Consider the following 6,000-nt stretch of genomic DNA (forward strand, 5'->3'; position numbering starts at 1 on the left):
AGGGGTTGGCAAGAAAGTAAGATACAATTTATTTATTTATTTAGCAGTCAGTAAGAAAGCCTGGCACTATCCATTTCAACTTGTGATGATTTCAAAGGCAGAACTCATACCTCTACCATTTTGGAGTCTGAAACTCCAAACAATTTTTTAATCATTCCTTTATTTTATTATAAAAAAATTTAATTTATCATTAAAAATTAATTTTTTTTTAAAAGGAGAAAATGAAAAATTCAGGATCTGGTTAGAAGTCTGGATGGTAGACTATGGAAAGTTTTCCTCTTATTTTAATGAGCTTCAAATCACTCCTTTGTTGTATGAGCACTTTTCCATCCAAATATCTTAAAATATTTTAAAAATTATTACATACCTATGGCACTTCTAAAATGAAACTACATCCAAGGTCAAACAGAGTAAAAGCTAAGTGGGAAGCCTGCACACAGCAGCATGTTGCCTAAATATGTGGAAAAGAAAATTTATTTCTAGGTAAGTGAAAAATCATGCAAAATTTATTCCGTCTTTCTGTGCCCCCTCAACAAGGAAATGCTAATAGAAAGCAAAGTCTTCATTCTCTGTATTTGTCAGAATGACAATAATATAAAACCACAAAGAGAGTGAGTTTCTTGGAAATAAAAGTGTCTACTCAGAAGAAGAATTTATTGAATCAACAATGTGTGAATCTAAGCTTCCAGGAATCTTGAGCAGCTAGATCTGATGATTATATCCCAAGCCATCCCTTTTCTAAGTTGGCAAATGTTATTTTAAAATACTGAGACTTTTCTGCACTTAGGCAGTGTTAGACAGAAACAATGCCTCCTTTTAAGTAGGTGAACAACAGAAAAACCGTAAAACTACTGTTTCTGTATAGATGGAAATCTGTACAGTTGCACAAACTGAGACTTATAAACTAAAAACCAGTACACTCCCAGAGCCAGAGTTCTCTGACATGTGGCTCTGCTTTAAACAACCACAATGCTTAATATGTTTTTGAAAGCTAGACCTAGTTAATACTTATTCCACATTTCAATTTTAAAGCACATAAATAATAAGTCTTCATAAGACTTTAATTCACCAGTGCCAAGGAAACAAATGCACATTGTTTCTACCATCATAGTATCTTAGTAGACTGCAGCAAACATTTGGAGTGAACTTACCACCACCACCACCACATACACAAAAGGTAGATTTAGAGTAAAAGAAGCAATACACACATATTTTGGAAAATTATTCTGTTACAAAAAGCAAAAAACTAAAAGTCAACTAAACCTAGAAAATGTGAAAATTCTCATTTTTCGTGGTGCTTTATTTCCAAATACCCCATATATTTAAAAAAAAAAAAAAAAAAAAAAAAAAACAGAAGGAAATTTTGAAATGGGAGAAATACTTTAAGTCAATGAAAGATTCAATTAAAAATGTTTTTAACTTTTATTACCTTCTCTTTTTTCTCCCTTTAATGTAGACCCAAAATGAAATTTATATAGTTATTTTTCTTCTGGCAAACCAAAGAATCTGTTATTTGCATTGCTCAAGATGCAGTCTGATACTCTCAGCTACTTTATTGGCTCAGTGGAAAAAGGAATTCACAAGCAGAACAAAGTTCTTAGCTCCAAAACTGCCTCATATAACAGTACTATATACTTATATAGTAATAATATACTTATTTTTCACACATTCAACCACAGCTGATTTCATAGTTTCTTTGCTTTCAAATATAGCACAAGAAAACCTTGCAAGTCTGTTTGCATGATCTTGAATTATGTTGAGTCACACTGAGCATTGTGTGATGCTGAGTTATGCTTGCCAGTGCTGCAGCAGTGGGGTATGGTTCCCTGGATGAAAAGAAATTGGGAGTCAGAAGGCCAAGACTTTATTCCTTTCTTTAAATTCCCTGAACTGAAAACAGAGAACTGAAGGCAGGGATGACCTCACTCTTCCACAGAACTTTTAATGTAACTTTGACCTAGTGGCTGGTCATACATAAAACCAAAGGCAGAGTGAATTAAAAATAAATAATTTTGGAATTTCCATTAGTAAATCTAGTTTATTTAAGATTGTATGTTCTCCTTAGGAAACTATTAATTTTAATTACAGCGTTTGGGTTTTTTTGTTAAGAAAATTTAGAAAAAGAACGTTTCCAGGCAAGATACTTTCCTACATTTTCAAACTCTCTATTCCCCACTATTTCCAGTAGGCAAACCAGTCAGGGCAACTTAAAAACATAGCAAAAACTTCAGTAAGGTTTCTAATTTAAATAAAAATGCATTTTTATTTAAGTACAATTTTACTATATTTTGAAATTTTAGGCAGTAAAATAATGCCTGAAACTGTTCAATTTGCTTTTTGTTGCCCAAGTTGCTATGTTATTTTCTAATTTTTTTCTAAAATTTTGTTATTCTTAATTGCTTATTGCATAGATTGTCCTTTGAGAAAAACTTCAAGTGGCATGTAATTATAACACAGTATAAAAACACCTACATAATCACATGCGTAAAGAAACATATCCAAAATAAAAGAGCAGGAGTAATGAAACAGAAAACTGTCTGAAGTTTCTGTGTTCCAGTGTATCATTGTATACCTTAGAAACACTTACAACTAATGTATGCAAAACTAAATTTGGCATCTAAGCCAGTGTTTGGATTTCTGTGTTCAAAGCTAGACGGTTTAATGCTAAAGGGCATATTTTTGTAAACACTGCATAACTAATAGGCTGTCCTAAGCATTGCACCTAAAATTTCCCAAATGTGTTTGAGGATGAGCTGTTTTTCTTTTGGATCATTTTAATAAAGTGAAGCCTCAGGAAAGAAAAGTTAGATTAATTCTGCATCAAAAAGGGGGGTTAGTCATTCAGTTTTGTGTATTTTAACTGAAGGTGCCCATTAAAAATAAAGATTAACAAACAGGTATGTCATTTCATACAAAACAGGAATGTTAAACATAGCAGGATCAGTTGTAGTGTCCCCTATTGTGCTGAAAGTAGACAGCATCTATTTTAAAGCATTTGGAAGTGAGATCTTTGTTTTTTAAAAATGAAATGTGAAAGAATTAAATACTTCTGATACCTATTAAAGACAAATGGAAAGCAGTTTTGGAAGGTGCTGTTAATATCTGCTACTTCCCTTTAGCTTGAAAGTTAATCAGAACACCTTCAAAACACATATTTATTTAACAGAATTTCATATTTCTTGTTTTATCCTCAATAAGCATGTAGGTCTTCACATATGGCTGATTTATGGAGACTTTCGCAGAAGAAATTGTCACTCGCTTCTGTTTAAATTGGGGTCTGGAAGGCTATGTGTAACAGCATTCCTGATAATTGGTTCTATAATGAAGCACTGTCATGGCAAATTTTCCGAGCACAAAACAGACTGCTTAACACTACCTCCCAGGAAAAAAAAAAAAAAAAAAACACTATCCTGCTTCAGCAGCACAAATTTAAATTCTAATTGCATAGAGTAAATGCAATTATACCTCACATAATGCAGGTGCCAAACCTGAAATTTGGAGTATGTATTTTGAACAATAGAGAGTTGCCACAGAGCTTAAAACAAAGACATGAGACACTACGGTTTCAATTCTTCTCTAAATATAAAAGAAGAAAAGAACCCATCTGTCTTTTCAAAGTGTACTACACTGCTACACGGTTCTTTTTAACTCACTCTCTAGCAGACCTTTGCTACTTCATTAAAACATTTTTCAACATGTCATATATATTTGTGGTGTAGCAATCCATAGTTTATTCATGTTGAGTGGCTAATGTTTCTCAAAGCAATTTAGCTATGTTTCTCCTTCCTTCCTTTTGTAAAATCTCATCTGAATGGCTCTGAAGCAGAACTGGGCAAGAATTGACCTAAACATAAATCTTTTTAAAGATTAAAAAAAGAAAACTTGGGGATTTATTTATTTGTCTTGGTTCTTCAAGACAAATCAAAACTTTGCTTTGATTCTAATTTTCCTGCCTTTTTCTGTCATCCAGGTCCGGCTAGCACTAGAAAAAAATAATGCATTGTAAAATTGTTTTCATATTGCAAGTGAGAAGAAAACCAAGAAGTTTCCCAAAGGCTATCGCATAACATGATCTTACAATATAACCAGCTTAATTTATAGTTGCCTTCATACATTTTGAGATTCTCCTCTGAACCATCAACTAAAATATCCATCATTACTTAGGACGTGAAACTTCACTTTAAGGAATGCTTGATAGTTTGGATGGATATGAAAAGTCAGCTAAAAAAATTCTAAATGAAGTTAAGTTTAAGTAAAAAGCAATTAAAACTTTAGTTACAAAAAGCAATATTTCAATTTGCATAATTCATTTGGATAAATTACATATTTCTTTTTAACACTTAATCACTATATTTCCTTATTGCAGACAACATCTTGTCATATTCAGTCAAAAATCTCAGGAGAATCCTCGCTCACAAAATTGTATGCCAAAGATCCTTCTTTAGATTCATATATAAGTGGTCATTCAGATAAATAACGAAAAATACTCACATCTGTTTTTTAACAGTACTCTATCATCGCAAAAGTGTATACAGACTTACTATAAGGTTTTTCAGGGTACAATTCCTGTTTTTTACTTTTATCTTGCAGCTGAAACAGCAGTGATTTAAAGTGTAGATCTGAGAGTAATAAAAGGAACCCACAGGAGTATGTAGGCAAAGCACAATGCACTGCAGAACAATTTTTTTTCCCCTCGGGGATTCCCAACTACATTTCTTACCAATCAGCTGTGGGGTAAGTTTAACAATAGAGATACCTTACTTTCTCAGCCAAATAGGAAGAGGTAATCTGCCTGGCACTCAGAACATTTATTGCATAAAAACAGAGGATGACAAAGGCTCATTTGACCATTGCATCATCCACAGTGATGTTGAAAATGAAATGCTTAGGAAAAAATAAATACATTCACAAAATTTTTAAACTAAGCCTTGAAGTCTGAAGACAGTTCAGATAAACCACTCTTTAGGCCCAATAAAACTATGACATAATAATTTAATATAGGAATAAACAACTACAGTGTCTACTCCATTGAAATAGTGCTGCAATCAAAGATAGGATATGCATATTTGCAAGTCCACTTACTTTGTAAAGCCAGGAGTGCTATTAAGCGATGACCATTTTTGTTTTTCTCTGTCATTTGAGAAAAATCTTTTACGTTTGCAGGCTTTTATTTCTTAAGGATTCTTATTCACAAGCTAAGGGTACAGTACACAAAGCTCTCAGAAAAGAGTTTAAACCAGTATTTCATTCACCTTTTGCAACAGAAACAGCTTTTCTTACAGTTGAACCCAAATCATTTCAACTTCCCCAAATTGGAGGATTCTACCACTTTGCTACACAGTCTGGTTTTAATCCTATCAACTATTCACTGGACTCCATATTTTTGCTTCATATTTTTACTATCTCAGCATTGTCAAGCACAAGTGTAACAGGCTGGCTAGGCTGCTTCCCCATCCTTTCCAGGTGGATTAAAATCTTCTAACTAACCCATCTGTTTTTTCCTTAACCACTACCAGTTTCAAAAGAGTACATAGGCTTCAGCTATGCTAAATCCTCTGCATTTCCGCACATTGTCTTTCCCACTCATCTATAGTGCCTCTCCCTTGACCTAGAGAATTAACTACTCTCACTTCAGAGTCCCAAACACCTGCCTCACAGGATCCCTAACAAAAACAAACACCCTTCAGGCCTACTCAGAGGCCTAAATTAATTATGCTAATCAGACTACCCTGGCTAACCCAATTAAGTTTAATTAGCTGATGCCTTTCTTCCTAAAACACCTTGCCTTAGGGACATTTTACCTCTGTTTTTAAGCTAGCCGGAGAAGTCAATCTCCTCTTGCAAACTTGCCCCTTGCCTACAGACTTTCAGCAGGGAGAGACTCACAGCAATAAGCCTCTCGAAAGCCTTAACAAAGCTTCTTGTTTCCTGAATACTTAAAACTGGACTGTATTCACATTGGAACTTGAGCTTATTTGGCAAGACCAGTTTCTATATGAA

Source organism: Pygoscelis adeliae, unplaced genomic scaffold, assembly GCF_000699105.1.
Source record: "Pygoscelis adeliae isolate BGI_AS28 unplaced genomic scaffold, ASM69910v1 Scaffold133, whole genome shotgun sequence".
Classification (NCBI taxonomy): domain Eukaryota; kingdom Metazoa; phylum Chordata; class Aves; order Sphenisciformes; family Spheniscidae; genus Pygoscelis; species Pygoscelis adeliae.